Raw genomic sequence first — 25,297 nt, forward strand, 5'->3', positions numbered from 1 at the left:
TGAAAATGTATGCCCTAAATAAATTTTAATTTCATTTTGTCATCTACCATTTAGATCATTCCATTCTACCATATTTACTCAAATTAGACAAATACAAGATTTAACTGAGCTTGAAAAGCAAAGTAAATATTGTCTTAAGTAGTCAGTGGACATTATACATCCAAACATTCCATTATCCCAGTGAAATTTGGTTTTCATTTCCTGAGTTTATATCACTCCCTTTATTTTCTCAACTTATGCTTTTTAATTACTTGAAACATCTCCTACTTCACCTATTAATTAGACTAAATCTTTTGAGACTATACTTATCTTCCTCTTAATGATATCATGTGCCGCTTGCTCATAAAACATTCTTATCTCATCTATTTTTAAGGCATAAAATTCCAAAGGTCTACTTTTATGTCTTTTACAATCTTTCTTCTAATGTGTCCTAAAATCCACTTGGAAAAGATATGTCCTTAAGTCTTAATTTCTTCAACTATTGATTCACTGATTGATTCCCTCATTCATTGATTTATTCACATAATTACTGTTAACTGGAGAATTTAAAAGTCTATATTTGTTGAACCACTAAGTTAAATGAGACAGGTATTCTTTTTGGCTCCTAAAGTTGATTGATTCAGCTGTGTACCAGTTAAAATTCCACAAAAAAAGGGAAGAAATTTGAAGTTCAGAAAACATTCTGTTTAAACCCTGCAACTACACCAAATGCCAGCAAAAGCACCTGTCATGGCAAGCTAGTCAAGTATTTGGTTAGAGTAACTGGTCCAGAGAAAAACTAAAATCATGTGACTATTAAGACAAAGCTCATATATATGGCATTGTTAAACAAGAAAATAACAGAATTGGTATACAGTAAAATTTTAATAAGTACCGCTTTCATACCATCATTGATTAAAATGCCAGATTCATTCACTGAAAAAGTAGACTCTTTATGTTGCCCTGTTTGCACTGTGTTTAAGCACCAGGAATAACATAACTACACCAGTCAGAGGCATATCCTTTCCATATCTAAGTCAATGATCTATCCAACAGGCATTCAAGATCTTCCATGTCTTCCACGAAAGGCCAAAGTTCTGAAAACGTAGGATCTCTGCCCTCTATTAGGTCCTTACAGACGACACCAAGTTCCAGTCATATACATCCTTTTGAAGGCTACACAAGAAAAAAGCAGGACAGCCAGACACTTGGATATCTAGGACCAAATTATTAACCTTTTCTAGTTAACTTTATTCTTTTGTAACATAGTAATATCAGAATGAGAAGAAAAGAGAATTACCAGGGCTTTGGATTCTTACAGGTAAATATAAACAGTCGGAAGGCAAAGCTGAATTGGTCAGTTGGTACAGAAATAGTTTATCCTGAAGGATCAGATCACTTACACTGCATAAGGCAATGACATTTAAAGAACAGATATAAAATGCAAACCGAGGTCATGTGTAGAGACTGAACAACAGAGAACTATTAGTTTTGTCAGACCAAATAAACTGATTACCCAAGAGCTCCATGAATGGAACTGAATCAATCTCTTTGCTTGGCTCATCGTAAGGTACAAGGCATCATACAGATTCAGAAGCAAATTTATCATTCCTATGCAGTTGATGCCTAGAAAACCAGTCTAATTAAATACCTTATTTCTGCTTTCAGAATGAATGTGGTTTAGCAGATCTAGCTTTTTCTTGAAAATGATTTTCATCAGCTTGTTCTTCCTTGGTGTCCAGAGATTAAATTCTTGCCTGAAAGATTGAACCATTTCCAAGTCTTTTACAGTACTCTGCACTAGCATTTCTGCACTGGGTCCTTAGATATAATTGTTAAGTATAAACATCAGTTTCTTAATTGCCAAGCAGAAAATAAAATATGCTGATGTTTCCAATGCATCCAACTTAAAAGTATGCCAGAAAAATGCCAGGACATCCATTTGATGAATTAGTTGGTTATATTATATCACTTCTATTAATTAGTAGTGTGTTGTTAGCTCTTCTCTCCTCTGAACAGAAGTGAAGAATAGACTATAGAAGACTCAGGGTTTCCAACCCAATGTTTAGAACAACAAAGGAAATTTTCTAAATACTTTTATCATACATACTCATTTCTTAGTTTTAAGCTCTTCTTAGATGTTATGTCTCTTTGCCAGTTTTATTAACATTAGAATTTGATGATGAAAATATTCTGATATAAAATATTGATTTCATGTAATAGACATACACAAGAATTGGATTTATCTAACCAATATGACTGGGAAGTTCTTTCTCTGCCAGAGCCAAAAGTAAAGACTAGAAGAGGTAACTGCTTCTTCAAGTGTGTAGATGCCAACACAGGGACCAATAGATGTCAGGTAAACATGACACCACCAAACAAAATAAAGTTCCAGTAACTGACCTGAAAGAAGTAGAGCTCTACAACCTGCCTGAAAAAAAAAATCAAAATAATTGTTTTTAAAAGATCAGTGAGCTAAGACAGTAAATCAAAATCCAGAAAACAATATATGAATAAGTTTAGCAAAAAAATAGAAACCATATCAAAAATATCCTGAGAAATTCTGAAGCTGTAGAACACAAACACTAAACTAAAACATTCACTAGCAAACTTCAATAGCAGACCTTACCAAGCAATATAAAAATGAGCAAAGGGGGGCCTCCCCGGTGGCGCAGCGGTTGAGCGCTGGGTTGCGAAGCTGCGCGCGGCCTCTGCGGCGCCGGTTCGATCCCCGGCTGCTCCCCGGCCACCAGAGGAGGGTCCCACATGGCGCGCAGACCTCTCCTGCCGCCCGCTGCTCCCCTCAGCAGTGTCCTTCGGTCCTTCTGCCTGCTCTGCTCCCCGCTCTGGCTCTGGTGAATTCTCTCACCCTCCCGCGCTTCTGACTGTACCCAGTGCATGTATAAACAAATAAACAAACAAATAAATAAATAAAATATGTGCCTCTTTAAAAAAAAAAAAAAAAAAATCATTAAAAAAAAAAAAAAAATCATAAAAAAAAAAAAAAATGAGCAAAGGAACTGACCAGTTTTCAAAAGAAGACAACACACTGATGACCATTAATTATGGAAAAAAAATATGCAAAATCACTATCCATCCAGGAAATACAAGTCAGAATTATGAGATATTACCTCACATCTATTAGGATGGTTATTATAATGATAATAAAAGAGGGGAGTAAGTGTTGGCAAGGATGTTGAGAAATGAAACTCTCATTCATATTGTTGAAAGATATTAACTTAGGGTAATTACTATAGAAAATTATAAGGTGATTCCTCAAAAAATTTAAAGATCCAAGACTTCTACTTCTGGATATATACCCAAAGAAGTTGAAATCAGGATCTCCAGGGGTTATATATATATTCCCATATTCATATGCAGCATTATTTACAATAGCAAGACATGGAAGAAACCTAAATGTCCATGATGAATAAAAAAAAAATGAGGCTTATACTTACAATGGAATATTGTTCATCCTTAAAATAGAGTGAAATCCTGCCATTTAAGAAAACATAGATATACCTGGAGGATATCATACTGAGAGAAGTAAGCCAGGCACAGAAGGCAAATACTACATGATACAACTTGTATGAGGAATCTCAAACAGTCAAAATCATAAATCTAGACACTAGAATAGTGGCTGCCGGAGGCTTAGGTGAAGGAGAAATGGAGAGGTATCAGTCAGAGGGCACAAAATTTCAGTTACACAAGACATATAAATCCTATACAGTGTAGAGCCTCCTGTTAAAAAAAATACCGCATTATAAACTTAAAAGTTTGCTAAGGGAATTCATCTTATTTAGTGTGGCTGTATCAAACCTGTAATAACAAAACAAGAACAAAGAGTAGGAGGAAACTATAGGAAATGGATGTCTTTTTGGCTTAGATTGTGGTGATGGCTTCAAGGAATCTACTTATCTCTAAAACTCAAGTTTGTATTAAACAAATACAGCTTTTTGTATGTCAATTATACCTCAATGTAATGGCCAAAAAAAACCAAAATTTAAATTAGAAAAATGCAAGTTTAAACAATTGCTTGAAACTATGTTTTTTGTTATTTTTGTGAAAAAAGGATCTCATAAGAAATGAACATACAAAGCTCTCCCTCATCCAGTATGATCTTCACTTAGCTTGGTTACATCTGCAAAGACTATTTCCAAATTAGTTCATAGGCTGACCTTCTGAGTGGTTAGAAATGGTGGAGGCTGGGGGTGAGGGAGATGATTCAACTCTGTTCACTAGGTAATACCAATGTTATTTTCAGAAGGGAGGAAATAGAAGAACAGGGAACACAGCTGGTTAAGATGTACCACTAAACACAGCGCTTGTCATGGGTCTGCACTCTCTCTGATGACAGTATATGTTCAGAAAATGCCTTCCTCCAGAGAACTCTGGGAGTTTGCCCTAGCTCTAATTTTGAACACACACATAAAGCCAAAACATGCGCTTCAGAGTTTTTCAGCTCTTTATTCTTTTCCCATTTTTGGAACATTTTCCCTCTTTTGCCTGATTTTCTGATTCTATAGCTCTCTCACACAATCTCCCAAACTGATAGCAGAGAAAACCACTTTATAGCTTTCTACTATACTTTGTGATAAAACCTAGAGGAACTTCAGCACAAACGGGGGTGCTTGCCATTTTATGATACTGATTGTGATATGCATATGCATGTATTTGCTTTTCTCTTTTGGCACTCATCAAACTTATTTTATTCTGCTAGTAGATTTTGGCAGCAAACGCTTCACAGATCACACCAGCAAAATACGACCAAATTTAAGATTGAAGGTGCAGCAGACTATATTTTAACATGCCTGTGAATTGTCTTGCACAGTTCCCAGAAGCATAAAACCTTCTTCATCAGGAAAAACAAGTTATTTTAGTATGCATTTGGTGCCACTAGCCATAACCGATGAGTTTTCAACACAAACTGAAATCAGGAAGCAATTTTATTTTAGCTTTCCATTGTTTCCCCATTCCAAGTCAGTTTTTTTATCATCTGTGGTTTTTTTGTTCTTCTGTGGATATATTTTAACTCTGTCATTTGGGTCCACAAAAGATGATCTGTGGGATCCCACCCACATAAATACCAGCAGTGCACCTGGGTGAGCTCTTCCCTATAGAAATATTTTACAAGTCTCTTATTTAAAGGGTGTAGGTTAGAGAAACCAACTTTCCCCATGACTACTACATGACTCAAAATTTTGAAGGCTCATGTTTTAGCAATTTGAAATATGGTTTAAAATGGACAAATTGATCCTTTTAAAATAATTAGTACTGGATTTTTTATGTCTCCTTTCTCACTATCCAATTTTTCTTCCAGTATTAAAACAACATCAGCATTCACCTTTATTTATTTTATATACAACATAATTTGCTATTCAAGTGTTTTAAGAGTCTAGTTTCCTGAAATATCAAATTGATATATATATATACACATATATATATAAATTCTGATCTGTGACTTGTAACATCAAAATTTTAATCTTATATCCAGAAATAATGCCCTAACAGGTAACTCAAGATTGAATTGTACACTTTCAAAAGCATTAAACATGTAAAGTCATTTTGGGCAGATTCATTCAGCCTACATAGCAAAGAAAAATAATAACTTAAATGTCTTAAAAAATGTTTTTCCTAAATTGGGGTATTTAGGCTCTTTAAAAATAATTTCTTAAATTAGAGGAAATAAAATAATATTAAAGATTAAGAGTCAATGGATAGACAATTAAGAAATCATCAGCAAAATTTTTTATCAATTTACATAACCTTTCTTGGGGCCTAAGTCAATTGAACATATAGTCCTTACACGCACATGTCATGTCAACTCACAGTAAATCATGAAATTTATATTCTTTTGCCCTTTAGGCCCATTGTAAATACCAGGAATCTACTCCCTGCTTCTCCTTACTTTCATAAGCCCAGAATACTAAGTATACCAGACTAGAGAATGTTTCTTTTTCCTACCACCAAAATAACAATATGCCAGCACATCACCATGGATACCTGTTTGCTTTCAAGAAAATGGTAGCTCAAATATAAAGTTATAGATCATAATCATGTAACATTCTAATATTTTTTCATACAACATATAATCATTTATAGAAATCCCCCAAATGACTCAAATTAATGTGTGTGAAAATCTCAGGCACATGGTACAATAGCAGGAAGACACCCAAAGACAGAGAGGAACTTGAACATCTGTTAGATATTTTGTATCTGTGTGTGCGTAGTAAGGTCAACGACAGCAATTCACCCATCCTCAACATATCCCTTCTTCTGTCTGTGATTGAAATTATGGAGCCCATCCATTTACCCCCAGAGACCATTTGCCTAAGAACTGAAACAACCTCTTTCTGAGTAATTTTATCAGTAGGTCTAGACAGTGACCTTTATGTGATCTAGGGGCCAGGCTTTTATATATTCTTGAATCTTAAGAACTAATGAATTTTACAATTTAAAGGTAGAGGGAAAAATTGTAAAAGGCACTGGTATAGCTCTACAGAATGAGGTGAGACACGGTCTCCACAGTGAGAGTTACTCATAGGGCTGGTGTGGATAACAGAGGTAACGCAAACAAAACACACTCTCCTGGAAGCACTCCCTAAGGTAACAGTAATACATATTTTTTTTTCAAGCACTGCTGAGTAATTGACATAGCCATAAAGTGTACATTGCAGAAAAGAGAATTCAAAGCAAACCAGCCTAGGTCTACCTTTTGCTATTTTGTGGGAATTGGAAAATCAAAGTAAGCTCATGGCCCCATTTCTTTAGCCATTAAATAACTGAGAGAAGGGATAGCATCCTGGGTCTAGTTAGGTAGACTCAAGTTGTTAGGATTAGGTTTGACAGGCAAAACTGAAGAACTGCCACAATTTAAATACACAAGAGCTTACTTTTTGCTCACATAAGATGAAAGGGAGCTGCCACAGCAGATAGGATCACCTCACAGTGTCTAGTGTGTTTAGTCTTTATATTTTACTAATTTTCAATGCCAGCTTACTCCATCAAGTCCCACAACAGCCCAAGGTGACTGCAGGAGCTCCAGCCATCACAGCTGAGTGTGAGGCCAGAAGTAGCAGGAGGAAAGAAAGGTAAATATCACATACCTCTTATCTGCATAAGTTATCCTTAAAAATGGTTTCCAGAAGTCTCATCCAAATACTTTCACATGTCTCTCAGGCCTCTCTGGAAGAAAGGAGGTACAGGAAATATAAACATTCAGGTGGACACATAACCACACCAAACATTGTGAATTGAGCCACCAAGGAAGAAAGAAAATGGCTATTGCTTAATAATTAGTAATCTTGGGCTCACCAAGAAGAGAATGGATTTTCAAAGGGTTGGTCAATATTGGCTTTCTGCAAAGAGGAAGGAAGTTCTCCTGCAGGCCAGGCAGAAAATTTGGGGATGCCAAAACCCACAAGGAATATCCAGTAAGGGGTTTCACTTGACTGTTTTCTTCATGGAAGAAAAGCCATATGTTGATTTTTAGTTCAAGTAGTCTCCTTATCGACAGTTATAATTCCCTTTAACTACACACACACACACACACCCTTTATTTGAGACTGGGTATAGAGATACATTTTTGTATGATGGTATTTAAAGAAAGAAAACCCACAGACACTCCTGGCTAGAAGTGGGGTGACAGGCACAGATGCTGCTTCACAAACTGCAATCCTCGAAAGGTACATCCCCCCAAAGTGAGGCACATGTGCAGTGGATGCAGCCTTTACTGAAGTGGATTGAGTCGTCCTGAAGTTACAATAGTAACTGGTTATGTGACCAGGAGGCAGAGACTGTATTCTGTGTGTTGGGTGGGGAGAGAGATGACAGTTGGGCAGCAGCATAGATTTTCTAACAATGAACAGCAATGGGCAAATGAATGACAGAGGTTGGGGTCACCCTTCCAAATCCTTCCATATACTAAGTTTGATGACCTTAACAGAAGCAAGAAAAACTAATTTTTAAGTGCTATCCTCCATTTTTCCCACTGGAATTACTCTCTTTTTCTACTAAATTATTTTAATTGTTGTAATAGTAACAATTATGCAAATGATGAAAAGGCATAAAAACCATGGATTATATATAAATTAAGTACTGAACACATCTTTACACACAGCAATGGCTCAGTGCCACTCAGAAGTAAACACTGTTTATATTTTCTTATATACACTTAGAGAATTTTTATGCATTATCAAAAAAATTTTAAATTAAAAGAATACATAGGAGAATATCTATGTATGTAGTTTTCACCTACAAAAATGCTATAGTATGTATTATTCACTTCTATACCTTCAAGTTTTCTCCAAAACCTATCTATCTCAGCATGCATAGATTTACCTCCATCACTTTCAAGCCTGTAGTATATTATTATCTACCTAATTCTGTTCAAGGAGAGCTCTATTGGGGGTATTTAGATTGTTTGGGGTTTTCTTTCTATACATCAATGCTGCAATAAATACCATTGGATTTTGCAGTATGTATGAATGGCAAATTCCTAGCAATGAAAATCTAGCATGAAAAGAAGTATCCATCTTTTAAGATTTTGATAAATTGTCGAAAGTTTCTCCAGAGAGTAAGCCAAATTTCACTGCCACAAGAGCATATGAATGTGTCTGATACCCTGCACAAGGTCAATTATCATTGCTATAATTTTGCCAATATAATAGGTACAAAATAATATCTCCTTCCAATAACTGGCTCTTTTATTTAATTATATTTGGGGGAAGGCTGTTTTTTTCTGCCTGTCCAAATTTAGTAGCACAATCACTGCCACATTCACCTTCCTGCTTGATTAAAAAAGGTCTAGAGAAAGGAAGACAGGTGCAATTTGGGGGATACACAGATATTGGGACTAGGCAGCAATTTCTTCCTCATTGGAGCAGGCAAGCAGGAGGGGACTTTCTTGTTATTGGAATTGTTTCAGCTGGATCTAGCTGGAAGGGATTGGTCTCCTCTGCCCTGGCTGGTGTTTGCATGACTGTGGCCTGTAGTATTCAATAAGAAAAGTGAAGGCTGGCTGGCCCTTCACCATGCTAGGCAACTCCCAGAAACCAGGAGAGTCAAGTCTATTATAATGGAGGTAATAATAAGAAATAAGGCTTCAGTTGCCAAAAATCACTGAAAATGAACTGAACTATCTCTAAGATCTATCCAGAGGTGAAGGAATTTTCACAAAGCAATTGAAGGTTTTATTTTTTAAAAAAGTACTCTTGCATTTATTCTCATTGGAGACTCCTCCAGGTTTTTGCCTATGCATGCGTGAGTATATTTGCATAACTACAATGTGTAAGTGTGAAGCTGTGTGTGTCTGGATGTGTGCATATATTTTTGCAGGTATCAAGGATGTCTTAAATAAACAAATCATTGTTTTCTTCAATTCAACTTTATTCTTTGGTTCATCTTGATAATCTCATACAGTTCTATATTTTCTCATTTTAACAGTACCTATGGCCTTCCTAGGAACATCATATTGCTACATCATTAGCCCAAGATGAACCCAAAATCAAAATCTCAGGAATTCCTTTGAAACAAGGATGGAAGTCAGACAGTACTCACTAGATGCATGTGTGTGGAAATACCAGAATTATTTTTTGCAAGTTAGATAATATTTGCAGTTTGAATATTCTGTCTCCCACACATACATGACTCACACCAACCCTTCTACTACCCACAGAAATCCCCCATAATCCAGTTAAAAAGAGGGTTAATGCCTAGTCCCAGCGCAAGTCTCTGTGAAGTTCAGTGTCCATTTAATCACATAACTATGTATTGGAGAAAAACATCTGCATAAACAAAGATAACTTATACTCTAGCTTTAAGTTTCCAAAACCAAATGTTATTTCCAAATTTGGAATTTTATCAAAAGTGTATATTTATGAAACTATCTACAGCTAAATATTTTGTTAGTTTTACAAAGTGCTATTTAAGGTAGACTGATTTTTAGCAAGTTTTCAGTGTTCATTAAAAAACTGAGAGCATTGTGTATTCATATATGGTAAATGAGCCTTAGTTCCCACAGCAACTTGATCTCATCAGGAGGGGAAAAAAATACTTTTTAACAAATGTGAATGCCTCTTCTATACCAATTCCACTTAGCTTAGAATTTCAGTGATTCCCAAGTGAGATATCCACCTTTGGAGATTCACATATTCAGATAAATTCCTAGGTTGTTGTTGATAAAAGGATGAGAAACAATATAATGTTAACCACGTTGTTTCTGAAAAAATCAGTCTTGCACTATGGTATCCTAGGGAGAGACACAATCTTTCTTGTGGAATCCCCAGCCCTCCTTATTCTCTGGGATATTGTCTTGGTGTTCACAGTCCCGGCTTGTCAGCTAGGTGTAGGATCACACAGGGGGTTTCTCACCAAAGACAAGTCCTGGAATGAAGAACATACTGGGAAACCAGAATCTGCTCAAAACAACAGGTAGATATTAGAATAGCGATAATATGCTTAAACTGGTAGGAAAAATGGAGCCCTCCCCTCTCCTAGAAAACAGCCCCTGGTCACTCCACCCTAGCTTACATACCTAATCCCATTACCTACACATGTACACTACCTATGTATTTGCCCCATCTTTATACTTAATGCTAACAAATACGAGAATGCCCATGGATCAGGGCTGCAGGTTACTCCGGTGCAGCCCCTCTGGGTTTCTCATTGTTCCACAGAGACTTTGAGTGATCTTTCCCTCATGCCGCGGCTCTCCCAACACTGCCACCCCTGGAGGCAACATTTTCTCTCTATTATAACATGGTACTTTGTTTTATGTCCTTTGAGGAATTTCATTTCCTTTGCCTATATGAATTTGCATATCTATATATGTGTTAATGTGAAGCTACGTGTGTCTGGATGTGTGCATGTATGTTTCTCTGCATGTATCAGTGATATTTTAAATAAACAGATCATTGTTTTCTTCAATTTAACTCAATTCTATTCTTTGGATCACCTTGATTATCCAAATAAATTATTCACAAACCTGGCTTGGTGTCTTTTAATTAACTAATTGGTTGACCAAATTGATGAGTGTTATAATTCAAATAAAAAGAGAAAAGCAAGAGTCTTGATAGGAAAGGCCAGCACATGAATACCACAATGCTGTCCTGTTAGAGTACAATAGAATGATATTTTCTACTTTGGTCAACACTTTCTAACTTGTTCATTTTCATATTTTTCAAATATGTTAGTAACAGTTAAAATAATTGTATCCCCTAATAGACTCTGACTCATAATTTGAGAAATGGTGATATAAGGAAGTGTTTGAAATACACATGGCCCCACCAGCTTCTTGGTAGACTCTGCTATAACAGGACAGGTGATACCTTGGCAGCATTTATTCTTAAATCTCTCCAGGTGAATCTGGTGGGCATGAAACACCCTCAAATCAGCATGTTGTCAGACTACGGGTGGTTAAACTATTATAGAAATATCAGTAATACGAAAACAGAACAAAAGGAAATGATTCCTTAATCAAGTAGAGATTTTCCTTTCCTAAGGAACAGATTTTGAGTCCACAAGTAGGAATTCTCCTCTTTGCACAAGTAGGGGATGGAAACTGGTCACTTATATCCCTTTGAACATTTCAATTCTATGCTTCTCATGTTCAGTCTTCAAACCAGACACAATATAGTCAATGAGGTTTCTGACTTTTAACTAACTTATTCATATCCTTACTGCCTAAAATTACAGCCAGGTTGTCTTGATTGGATCTTAGGGTTGTCCCAAATGCCAAACTTAATCATCAGGAAATAATCACTTTAATTACTTCCATGGATGATTAATCACATCCAACCACGAGAGCTGGGATTATGTCTATTTTATCTATCCTTTATTTCTCAGTGCTTAGAACTGTGCTTGGCATAGACTGAACATCACTAAATACATGAATATATTGTGCTTACAGATTTTGCCAGTTTAATGACAAGAAGATAATCTAATATACCTTATATCTAAATTCTCGGGAGAGAGAACAGCATGTTCGCATGTATGGACAGCATTAAACATTTCACTTATTTGATTCTAAATAAATTGATAGATAAAAATTATATTAAAGTCAATAAGAGAATCAGGTACATAACACATGCAAATTCTGTCCCTTACGAGTGTAGGTACTCAAAGAACCCACTTTTCTATCAGATTTCCTCTTAGCAATCACATGAGCTCTCAGTATATTGTGTATATCAATTTTATGGTAAATACATGTACCATTTTATTTTATTGATTTAATCTGCTTATTCTGTGACATTCAAGAGTTCCAACCTTATGAGTTATATCTACTAATTTTGTGGAAATTCTTTTATACATTCTGACATTTTCCTCACCTCAAGGTAAATGTAGTAGACATTTTGACTCTTATTACCTTCATTCCTTGGTATTATGCTGTAGTAATATTATGTAGCAAAAGTGATTTTTGTACATGTAATTAAAGTAACTAATCAGTTGTCCTTAAAAAAATAGGGAGATTATCCTGGATTATCCATTTGGGCCCAATAAAATTATGTGATACATTACAAGAAGTAAAATAAGACATAGGGGAAGTCAGAAATATTTGAGGCATGAAGAGAACTCAACTTGCTGTTGCTGGCTTAAAAATGGAGGTGGTCATGTGGAAAATATGAAAAAGAATTGAAATTTGACAACATCCAAAATAAACTTTAGAGCAGATGCTTCCACAAAACATGTAATAATGAATAAAGCCATGCCAACACCTTGATTTTGGCCTCCTGAGTACATCATCATAAAAATCTGTTGAGCTATACTGTGCCTGAACTTCTAATCCATGGTATCTGAGATAATAAATTGGGGTTGTCATAAGTCCTAAATTTGTGATAATTTGTCATGACAGCAATAGAAATCTCATACAATGAGTTAAGGTTTCCTAAGTCTGGGGAAATAGCAGTGTTTTAAATCAAAATACCAAGGCCAATAAAGAGATCAGTTTCCTGAGTTTCTTATGAAATAATAATCTTCCTTCCATTTTAAAATAAAATTTGATGAAACATTTATACTAAATGATAACAACTTATTGGCAGATCCAAGAAGATACTCTGATCAAAGCAAAACGTCATTCTTAACATGAACATTTTTTTCTCTTGTCAGGTAAAATCTAGCCACTTTGGGAGGGGAAAAATGCAATTGTAAATCTGTTATCTGTGAAATGAGGTAGTTATGCAATGGACATGCATAAATCTTGACTATTGGTTTAGATTATTTGATTACCACCAAAATTTGCCCATTATCTATCAAAAAAATGTATCTCTCATTGCAATAGAAAGCTCTGTACAAGATTACAAAAGGAATCATGTATCAGTCATACACAAAAGAAATTGTTTTTGAAAATAACTAAGATTATAATTGCAACTGCTATAAAAAGGAAATATCATTTCTGCTCTCTTATGATTACTATGTATTTTCTCCTATGCCATAGTTTTATAAAATATTAGAAATAAATATATAATTAAGATTTTTTAATATCTCCTTGAAGATACAACAATCCAATTAAAAGCCTATATCATAAACAGCCCACAATGGGTATTCTGAATCTTATAGGGCATTGCAAATTATAATTAAGTTCTCTAATTTATTAAAGACTTTTCATTTTCATTGAAATATAATTAATATACAGCACTGGTATGTCTGAGTTATGAGCATAATGACTTGATGTACCTATATTGTGAGACAATTATGACTATAGAGGATCAAAAATCTGCCACCCCAAAACATGTCTTTGACAAGAGGCTTATTTCAGGGAGGGGCTCTGAAAGATGGGTGAAGGCTGCTTTTGACCTGAAATCTAAACTTCTCTCTCTCTCTCTCTCTCTCTCTCTCTCTCTCTAAGAGTCATTTCCAGGAAGACCTAATCCCCTTAACACTTTCTCAGAAAGAGGGTACAAATATTCTTGTTTTCCCTAGGAAATGCCCTAACTGAATTTCCACTTTCTTCCTCAACCTCTCTTGTCTGAGCTAAGGTATTTAAGATGGTTACTAAAGCTATGTGGCAATTTACTCAGTCATCCTGGGTCTCCTCCAGGTCTATAAGAGGTATACATGTTATTGAATTTCTGTTGGGTTTTTTTTTCCTCTTATCAATCTGCCTGATTTTTATTTGGATATTTGCTAGCATTGAAGAAACCAAAGAGGTACAAGATGATTTCTTTACTCTCCAAAACCACAATTTAGTCAACATCTATCACCTCATCTAGTAAGAACTTTTAGCATCTACTCTCTTATCAACTTCCAAATATACCATATAGCAGTGTTAACTTTTGTCATCACATTTTATATTACATTGCTAGTACCTAATTTATTACAGATTTTTATCTAGTTAATATTATTAATTTGGGGGTTAGGAGCTGTTGTCAGAAAAGAGCTTCAGGAAGTTGGGGAGCAAGTGGCTAAGACACACAATTCTACTAGGACTTGCGAATCCTGGAAAATAAAGGGTTAATCAGTTTGAGCAACCCACTAGTGTATAAAGAAAAATAAGGGCCTCCTCTGGTGGCACAGGCAGTTGAGTGCCAGGCTGTGAGGCTGTCCAGCAGTCTCTGCAGCTCCGGTTCGATTCTGGCCAGCCGGCCAACTAGAGTCCCACATGGCGTGGCAGACCTCACCTGTCGTGCCCGCTGCTCTCCACAGCAGTGTATTTCGTCAGTCTGCTTGTTCTGTTCCCCGCTGTCTCTGGTGAATCCTCTCACCCTCCCGTGCATCTGGCTGTACCCCGGTTCTTGTATAAAATAAATAAATCTTTTAAAAAGAAAAATAAGCATGCTCAGTGTCTAAGTTCCTGAGCTCAAATTCATAATAATAAAATATCTGCCAAGCAGAGTTCAGCCACCATTTTTTTTTTAAGATTTATTTATCATACGAGAACTGGGGTACAGACCAGAGCTGCAGGAGGTGAGAGGATTCACCAGAGACAGAGCGGGGAACAGAACAGGCAGACTGACTGAAATACACTGCTGAGGGGAGCAGCGGGCGAGACAGGAGAGGTCTGCCACGCCATGTGGGTTTCTCCCTGGCCAGGGATTAAACTCGTGCTGCAGTCGCTATGGCCAGATTCATAGGTTGTGTCTTAACTCCTTGCCCCACCAGGGAGGCCCTCAGCCACCATTTTCTGATCACGAACTGTGTGGAGGTGCACACCTCATCTGAGCATGCTCAGATGGCCAGCAGAGCACAGTACTTCCGACATCCAATCCCAAAGAGCTGCTTTGTCCCTTTTCCACCTTTTTTCCCTTTTTAAAGGTCCTTTGCCATCTGGGACACAGGGGTTTTGAAATAATTCTCATTCCTTATCTCCATTATCTACAGATAATAAACTTCTCTTTCTCTGCGAAAACTCGGGTTTGGCTTATGTAGGTACATCCAAGTCACAAACTATTGAGCTTGGTGACAGTACCCTAAATTATTTTGTTCCATTTCAAGTTTTTTAGTTCACAAATTAAAAACTACTTTTTCCCTAAGTCTTTACCTGAGGAGAAATTCTATCCCAATTTCTGTCTTTTTGTCTCATTCAACATTTAATAAATTAAGAAGGAAAGATAATGTTCTAATGTATCAAACTCTTTAAGTGGCATAATTGTAAAATATACATACTTCCACATTCAATTATTCTAATATCTAATACAGCAGGTTACCTATTTTAAGCAGAATTATTTTTAATGAAAATGTAATAGGGATGGCCTCAAATTGACTAGCAATTACCACTGCAATGAATAATTTCCCTTCCTTTTTAATTCATATGATCACTGAAAGGGCGAATTTCCTTTTAGTTGCCAAGAATTTGCCTCACAGGAACTGAAAGCTCTGTGAAGATCTAACTGATATGGATTTTCAGCCTGAGGAGAAAATAGGTTTAGTTGACACCATTTTTACTAACAGAAAACACAAGACTAAATGGTTGAGGATGTATGGGGAAACCCAGGGAGAAAATTTCCAAAATGAGAATATTTTAAACAGCCCAATTTCACCATAGGTTGTCAAGTAATTGAGAGAAAATGGGCCCCAATTCTAAATTTTCTCTTCTGGCTTCCTCCATAGACTAAATTCCCTTGATAATTTCCAATCTACTTTCAGAGCACCTCATCCTGAAATCATTTTCCTCCTCTGAGATCTTACAATTCTTACCACCTGAACCATTCATCCAGTACATATTGCTTTCTATTGTCGGTTGTATTTTAGGTAGAGATATGTTTTCACTTTTACTTCATTGTAAGTAGGAGCAAAGGGATAAGTGAAAAGGCAATTGATATTTTTCAGAGGCTAATACGTTACAGGTACTTTTAATATATGGGAAATGGATGGCCAGGAATTCTAGAAAGTTAGAGACAAAAACACCCAGCTCAAATAAGCCTGGACATTACTCTGCTTTCTCCCTATAAAAGGATGAAATTTGTATCTAAAAATTGCAATTTGGGGGCCTCCCTGGTGGTGCAAGGGGTTAAGATACACCCTATGATGCTAAGTGCAGCTACTACAGCACGAGTTCGATCTCTGGCCAGGGAGCTACACACATGGCACAACAGACCTCTCCTGATTCGCCCGCTGCTCCTCTCAGCAGTGTATTTCAGTCTGCCTGTTCTTTTCCCCACTCTGTCTCTGGTGAATCCTCTTACCCCGCCTCCCCGCACCTCTGGCCTGTACCCCAGTTCTTGTATGCATAAATAATCTTTAAAAAAATTAAAAATAAAAATTGCAATTTTTGTTAATGAAATTGAAATATAATCTTTGGTGTGCTTGCTTTCTTCTTGCCAACACTCAGCTCACCAGAAATGCTACAAATATTTAATATAAAGTAGTTCTTAAATAGTTGCTTTCTAACATTCCCAGTCTTGTGCAATCCCTTTCCTTTGAGTGTGGACTGGACTTTGTGACTCACTTTTTTTTTTTTTAATAGAGGCATGCTTTATTTATTTATTTATTTTATTTGTTTGTTTGGTTGGTTATACATGCACTGGGTACAGTCAGAAGCGCTGGAGGGTGAGAGAATTCACCGGAGCCAGAGCAGGGAGCAGAGCAGGCAGAAGGACCGAAGGACACTGCTGAGGGGAGCAGCGGGTGGCAGGAGAGGTCTGCGCGCCATGTGGGACCCTCCTCCGGTGGCCGGGGAGCAGCCGGGGATCGAACCGGCGCTGCAGAGGCTGCGGGCAGCTTCGCAACCCAGCGCTCAACCGCTGCGCCACCGGGGAGGCCCTGTGACTCACTTTTTATGAATAGAGTACAGCAAGGTGGTAAGATCTTTCTGAGATTAGTTATAAAAAGACTGTTTTCGGTCTTAGGGGCAGAGAGAGCAAGAGCGAGAGAGCGAGAGAGCGTGAGAGCAAGAGCGAGAGTGAGAGAGAGAGAGAGAGAGAGAGAGAGAGAGAGAGAGAGAGAGAGAGAGAGAGTGTGTGTGTGTCCCTTCCTCTCCCCCCTCCATCCCTCCTTCTCTTTCTCTCTCAGATTATATTGTTTAGGAGGATGCCAGCCATCATGCCAATGAAGCAGCACCGAGTAGGAGGAGCTCATGTGATAACTAAAACATATCATGAGGAATCTTTATTTTGCATCGGACACAGGAACAAGCACTTTGCATCTCATTTACTTTGGTGGTGGGTGTGGTGTAGTGACATATCTGAACAGATGTTGTAAACCAATGTTACCTCAAAAAATATTTTTTAAAGAAAATTATACTTTAAAATTAAGAACTTCCTTTCATAAAAAGACAACAGAGGGTAGAGAAAATTAAGTCAGACCATAGAACTAAAAATGATACTTGGAACATGTAGATCTTGTTTACATCAATCAACCCATTAAAACTTCATCAAAGACTTGAACAGACTACACAAGATTAGTATTCAAATGGTCAATTAGAATATTAAAATAGTTCAACATCATCAGCCAGCAGAGGGATGTTAATTAAAACCATAATGAGAAGCCACTAAAATAGCTAAAACTCAAAAGTGAGAGAAAACCTAATAAGATCAAACATCAACTCAGTTATGAACCAACTGGAGCACTCACACACTTTTGATAGGAAGTAGTTGGGCAGATCTGCTAGAGCTGAAAATACACGAACTCTATGACACAGCAATTCTTCTCCCATGTATATGGTCATCAGAAATGAATAGATATGTGCACAAAGAATGTCCTCATAGTCCCCACCAAACAACTCACAGATCCATCAACACCAGACAATAAAAGAAATTCAGGGGGATCATGCACTGGAGTAGGATAGAGATGTGAAAAAATGAACTGCCACCTGCAATAGGATGGATGAATCTCAGTGACAGCAAAAGAAGTCAGACACAAACAATTACATAAAACACTATTCCATTTATAGAATGTTCAAAACCAGGCTAAACAATTCTGTGGAGATAAAAGTTAGGAGAGTGGTTACTTTTGAGGGAAGTTGACTGGGGTGCAACAGAAGGGAAGCTTCTGGTGTGCTGGGAATGTTTCATGTTTTGATCTAGACAGTGGGCTGACAGATGTGACCACTATGTAAAAATTCCCCAAGCAGCACCTTTAAAGTGTGTACATATTACTTTTGTATGTTATCTTCAGTAACAATATTTACCAAACAAAAACGTCAATCACAGCTCTTGATCATTCAGTGGACTATGTTGCCTCTTGACATAAAAGCCCCTGACATAAAAAAAAAAAAAAAAAAAACACAAGAAATCTTATTAAATTGCCTTTCAATATACCTAATATCTGTCTACTCTCTTCTGCTTATCAAACCTTTGTGGAGAGCACTCTTGCCTGTCTCCTCATGTGCTCCCATACCTGTTCCTCATCCTGCCTCTCTTATATTCTTGTAATAAACATAACCATCGGCTAAGTGGGGAACTATAGAGCAACTGCTGATCTTTTGATGAAATGAGAAAGATCGGGTTTTCCCCCAATCTTTCTGGCAAAGTAACAGCCATGGTCTCCAAGGGGAGAGTTCACTTTGAAATGTTCCCGAACCAATCCACACATTACTTCAGCTGCAAGCACACACTTACAGAGCCCTAAGCACGTCCTGCACTATTTACAAATACTTCTTGGCTAAGCCAGGACATTTGTTGACTTAATAAAATTCTCTAAAAATACTCTTTTTCTTTTAATCTTGTATCTCTAATCCTAGGGAACTTTCCACTTCTCAGCTCCAGTTTGTTGAAAGTACAATATTAACTGGGGACTCTACCACAGAAGGGAAAGTATAGTAATTATGTCTGCATTTCAGTTAGGAGAAACAGCAATCACCGCATTTTATATTTAGTTGGCTTAGTTTACTTTAAATCTGCCTCTATATTTAAAACCATGTCTGTTTCTAATGCAACTGGGAAAAGGGGAGGCGATGGGAAGAAGTTAACAGGAACACAGTATTACTCAACTAAATGAGAACTCTGTGGAAAAGTACTGCTGATTAGGGGCGGTGAAGTCATTTCAGGTGAACTCATCGATTTAACCTAGAGCGCTATGTGCCTGGGCACTTATTTACTCTGATAAAATGTTAATAAAATGATGGATCTCAGACCTAATTCACTAAGCCTGGCACATCACAGGGAGACCCTCAGTCAGTGAAATTGCAGAGCCCCTGCTGTCTCATTATGTCTTGGAATCCAAAGGCCCCACTGAAGCAAAGCCTATAATGGAATTATCACAGCTTGCTGCCTCGGAGTTTTCCATTCACGCCTCCTTCTTCAGTGTCATATTCAAATACTAATTACCCACACTCTCGATTTCATTTAATAATCATCCCAAACAAAGAGGCCAACACTAAAAGGAGCAAATGCAGGCGAAGAGAAGAGAAGGGATGGAGGGACGTAGATTGCTATGTGCAGTAACAAATCTGGGCCACTTGCTCAGAATGTAGTCCCTGCTCTTCTCACCAGTATGTTGCATGAGTAAGGTGGTATTGTCTACAGACTTCAAAGAGGGCTCTGAGGAGCTTTCAGCCATCATGGCTGTGCTTTTTCATGGAATGCAGAGATGAAGTGGGATGCGATTTGAGTCCTTGGGTCAAGAAAAGCAGCTAGAAGTGCAATAAAGCACTTGAGATCTTCCCATAGGAGGATAGATTGTTTGTCCTCTGGTCTTGGTCTGTAATGATGGATAGGCAGAGTGATGTGCCAGTTCTACCATCCCTCAAAATATGACCAGTTCTCTGTATTATCTGTTAAACGTGGGATGTTTGAGAGGCCTTTCTACTCTTCTTTTGATCTGTTTCCCCCATCACAATGGCGTATCTCCTCCCTCACAAGTCATACATGTTCAGATATGGAAAACTTATCCTCTGAAGTCAAAGGTCTACTGTAAGACTACAGACCTCTCAAAGATCACATATATATCAACACATTGCTTGACAAATATTTTTCTAATTTAAGATCCTTGTAAACTACCAGTAGTACAAAAGCACTAACTAAAGAACAAAACAAAAATACTATTCATCCCAAATCAACTCTCCATCCCTCTGCCCACTCCAAACAGCTAGTGTGTAAGAACTGACAATGTCACTAGCATGGACTGGGCTCTCTCCGTGTTATTTAATTGAAGTTACAATTACCTCATAAATTGGATTTTATTTATCCTTATTTTTAGGTAAGAAAACTGAGACAGAGGATTTAGGTTAAACAGCACATAAACAAAAAGAACCATTAACAAAGATAGGTGCGAAACTAGATCTTGCTGATTTCCAAATCCAATTTATTTTAAGCAGCTTTTAAAGCTTAAGTGTGAGTTTAGGAACCCCCTTGGAAGTCTGTTTGACAATCATAATCCCAAGACCTACCCCCTAAAGATTCTGACTCAGTTGTGTTTTTTGTTTGTTCATTTGTTGTTTGTTTGTTTAATATCCAGCTAACACAGATCATCTGATAATAAGCTGATGACAGTAATAAGTGCCTTTAACTTTTCTATGCCTTTTTGAGTCAATTTACCACATTCTCTCATATGTACTATTATTCCTTTTCCCACCCAAACTAATTATATTCCTCCCAGTGACCTTAATCTTTGACTAATGAAATAGTCTTAACATTTAGTGTTAAGGGATTTCCCTTTACCTCCAGGTCATCACTACCTCTGTTTATTTTACTCTTGGCACTCTCTAAATCAACTTGTTCACAGAGCGTCTGTGGTCTTCTCCTGGCTATAAAATCTTTCGGTAGTCCAAAAGTTCAACTGCACTTAAAGCTTTCCATATTTTGATATGAGCCTTCTGATATTGTTCTAGATGAGCTATCAATCCTATTTATCTTTTTTTCTAATCTCATTTTGTGATTACCTCACTCATACTAGCATAATATTTTATAGCTATCTGTTCAGTCTCCCTGCTTCTAGACTCTTCCACAGGCAATATCATTTGCATTCCACTGCCATATATGCCTTCCCCAAAGATCTTTCTCTGTTTCAAAATCTGCAATCTCTAATTGCCCTTAGGATAAAATCTAAATTTCCTAAGCTGATAATTAAGAACACCCATAATCAGTCTCCCATTTATATTCCCAAACTCATCTCCCACTAAAACTTTATAACCAGTCAGCTCATTGCCACCCAAACATGCATAAAAGTTCTCATTCTATTTTGTCCGCATATTCTATTTTCTTCTGTACCACACTGGTCCCTCCTTTGGGCTACCTAGCCAGAGCTCCTACTCCCTAACTAGAACTTCTAACATCAGTCCTTTCTCATTTAGAGCACAGTGGCCTTGCCTCCTCTGAACTGACAGTAAGTACTTAGAACCTCATCTGAATATTAAACACATGTTTTAATATTAAACACAATAAACACATGTGTTTTCATATTAAACACATGCCTTACCATATCTCTTGTGGTGCTGTCTTGTCATTTCTTACCCCATCAGATTTGAAAATGATCTGGGAATTTTAAGTAGTCGAACCTTTTGGTTCTTCCAATAATCTGAATAACAACTTCAAGCCACTACTGAGTGTTAGTGATAGTTGCAAGTTTGACTTATCACATATTAGTAACCAGGCACATTGATTTATGTTACATAATGAGACAGTCATTCTCTGTTCATTGCTGGATAACTATCTCCTTATATGTAACCATCTCATTAAAATATTAGATATTAATTTTTATACACAAGAAGCAAGACACAATGTCTCAAATTAAAAAAGATAATAAGTGCCCTTGTCTCAGAATGTGTGGCTTTGTTGAACTCTGCCATGTCTCTTGAAACTTATCTTTTATCTTCAATATCACTTTCTATTTATGTATTTGCCTTTTAGAACCAAGGAACAAAGTCATGTCTAATAGAAATGTAAATTTCAAACAATGTAATACTTATTTCTAATATAGATAATAATCGAGTATTCCAAAAGTCCAAGTTATGCTCACAGTAACAATTATAATTTATTTCTAGCAAGGTCAGTGGTGGGAGTAAGGTCTTTTGGGATTCTCTAGAGAAGGAATAAGAGTGTACAAGTCTAGTATGAGAACCAACGACTCCCGTGATGTTAAACTTAATTTAATCATTAAGACATGAGAGAATTCATAAAATCTAATTAATTAAGGGAAATTCAGCTTTTATCACTAACAATATGACTCAATTTCTTGGGACAACCAAGGCAGGTAATCCATAGAGACACACTTACCAAGTGTACCATCTCTCACAAAAATGTTTTAAATCACAATTTATCCAGTGAGCCAAATGAAGATTCTTTTTCTCGCTTTGCCATGATCACCTTCAAGCCCTTTATAGACTATCTCAACACCTAAATGGACTCTAATAGAATGTTTTACATGTTGCTTTTTCAGTAAAAATTTAAATATACATTGAGATGATCTAGCTGGTTGTGCCTTCTAGACTACCTAACTATTGTAATTAGACCTCTTAAAAAACATCAGTATATTCATCTCATACTAATCTCTGGCACTGCCATTCATTTAAGACAAATTTTCTTTTAGAAAACCTTGAAAACTCTCTGTTTCAGCATCAGAAAAAATTCTGGTGTGGATGAACTCAACTTTCCATTCTGCCCTGTCCTGCCTTCCTTTCCCAGAATTTTGGGGACTAGCCCTTGACCTCCAGTTCTGACATCTCTTCCCCACAGTGATTTTTTTTTTTTTTTTTTTTTTTAAAATATTAAATTTTATTTTTATATTCCCCATACAATTGCAAACGCCCATTCTGACCCCAATCCTTCCCCTCCCGCCCCCCACCCCCCAAAAAGTGTCTCTGGTTCATAGTTTTTTGTTGATTTTGATTTTCACTTTCTTATATTCATTTTCCTGGTCCCTTATTTAAGTTTTCTAGATTCCTGCTATGAGTGAGACCATCCGGTATTTTTCTTTTTCTTTTTGGCTTATTTCGCTGAGCATGATCCCTTCCAGTGCCATCCACGTTGCTGCAAATTGCATGTGTTTATCTTTTTTGAATGCTGAGTAATATTCCATGGTATATATGTACCACATCTTCTTGATCCAGTCATCTATTTTTGGGCATTTGGGTTGTTTCCAAAGCTTAGCTATTGTAAACAGTGCTGCTATAAAAATAGGAGTGCAGGTGCTCTTTGGAATTGATGTTTCTGTGTCCTTTGGGTAAATACCTAGGAGTGGAATTGCTGGATCATATGGAAGCTCTATGTTTAGTACGTCCAGAAATCTCCACACAGCTCTCCATAGTGGTTGGACCAGTTTGCACTCCCACCAACAGTGCAGAAGAGTCCTTTTTCTCCACATCCTCGCCAACATTTGTTGTTGCTAGTTTTTTTAATATGTGCCATTCTCACTGGTGTGAGATGGTATCTCATGGTAGTTTTGATTTGCATTTCCCTGATTGCAACTCTACAATCACCCAAAGCTAGATAAAGAAGAAATAGAACACCTAAACAGACCAATTACAAGCAGCGAAATTGAAATGGTAATTAAAAACCTCCCCAAAAACAAAAGCCCAGGACCTGATGGATTTACAAATGAATTCTACCAAACATTCAGAGACGAATTAGTGCCTATCCTTCACAAACTCTTCCAAAAAATTGAGAAGGAAGGGACAATACCAAACACGTTCTATGAAGCCAATATTACACTAATACCAAACCGAATAAGGACAACACAAAAAAGAAAAACTATAGGCCAATCTCCCTAATGAACACTGATGCAAAAATCCTCAATAAAATTTTAGCTATCAGAATCCAACAATGTATCCATAAGATAATTCACCACGACCAAGTTGGATTCATTCCAGGGGCACAAGGATGGTTTAACATCCGAAAATCAATCAACGTTACCCACAGTGATTCTTAACTCCTCCTCCTGACTATATGATCATTTAGTAATATTGGGGTGTGTGTGTGTGTGTGTGTGTGTGTGTGTGTGTAGAAGGTATCCCATCCAGGGTTGTGTCCCTCCTCGCACCCTGAGCTCGTGGGATAGGCTCTAGTCACCCACAACTCTGAACCAGAACAAGTGGGTTGGAAAATAAATGAATGAATACAAATTACTATTTCATATTGGAAGTGTCCTGAGCAATATTTTTTTAAGATTTATTTATACAAGCACTGGGTACAGTCAGAAGCACGGGACGGTGAGAGAATTCACCAGAGCCAGAGAGGGAGCAGAGCAGGAAGACTGATGAAGTACACTGCTGAGGGGAGCAGAAGGTGCGGCAGGAGTGGTCTGCACACCATGTGGGACCCTCACCCGACGGCCAGGGATCAAACTGGCGCTGCAGAGGCTGCGGGCAGCTTCTCAACCCAGCGCTCAACCGCTGTACCACCGGGGAGGCCCAGTGAGCAATTTTTTGAAAGAAGTTTTGATGATGATTTTGTGACCAGAAATATGACATAGGATTGGAATTCTTATCTATATCAATCAGTCTATGATAAAATTGATTTCATTATATGTCATTTATTTAAAGTGAGTTTCCAAGCACTGGAATGTGAGGACTTACTGCATGTGTGTGTGTGTGGGGGGGTGCCTTTTATAAACCCACTTGCTTCTTGATATAAAAGTGTCATCACTTCTGGTCATATGTCATGGACGAAAACTAATCATCTGGCCTCACCTGGATCCAGGAAGGCTGGGGAGCACAGTTCTGACTGAGCAGCTGTTTCTTAGCAACAATTCTCTACTAAGAGAGGACAGGTACAAATTCTGGTCAACATTTAGCTGTTCCAGCTCCAACCCATTTGTTATTTTCTTTTGGACTGATTTACAGATCTTATATTTGCTTTTCAGATCCATGAATTTTTTTGTCTCCAAAAATAGCCTCCTCAATATAAACCTATCTTTAGACAACTGCCTCTGCTTAGACTGTACCCAACCCCATTAGTTATCGTAAATGTCCAGACTTGTCTGCCCTTCCATGGTCTGGTCTATTCTAGCC

The sequence above is a fragment of the Talpa occidentalis genome, unplaced genomic scaffold (assembly GCF_014898055.3).
Source record: "Talpa occidentalis isolate TD23 unplaced genomic scaffold, MPIMG_talOcc4v2.1 talOcc4.13, whole genome shotgun sequence".
NCBI lineage: Eukaryota > Metazoa > Chordata > Mammalia > Eulipotyphla > Talpidae > Talpa > Talpa occidentalis.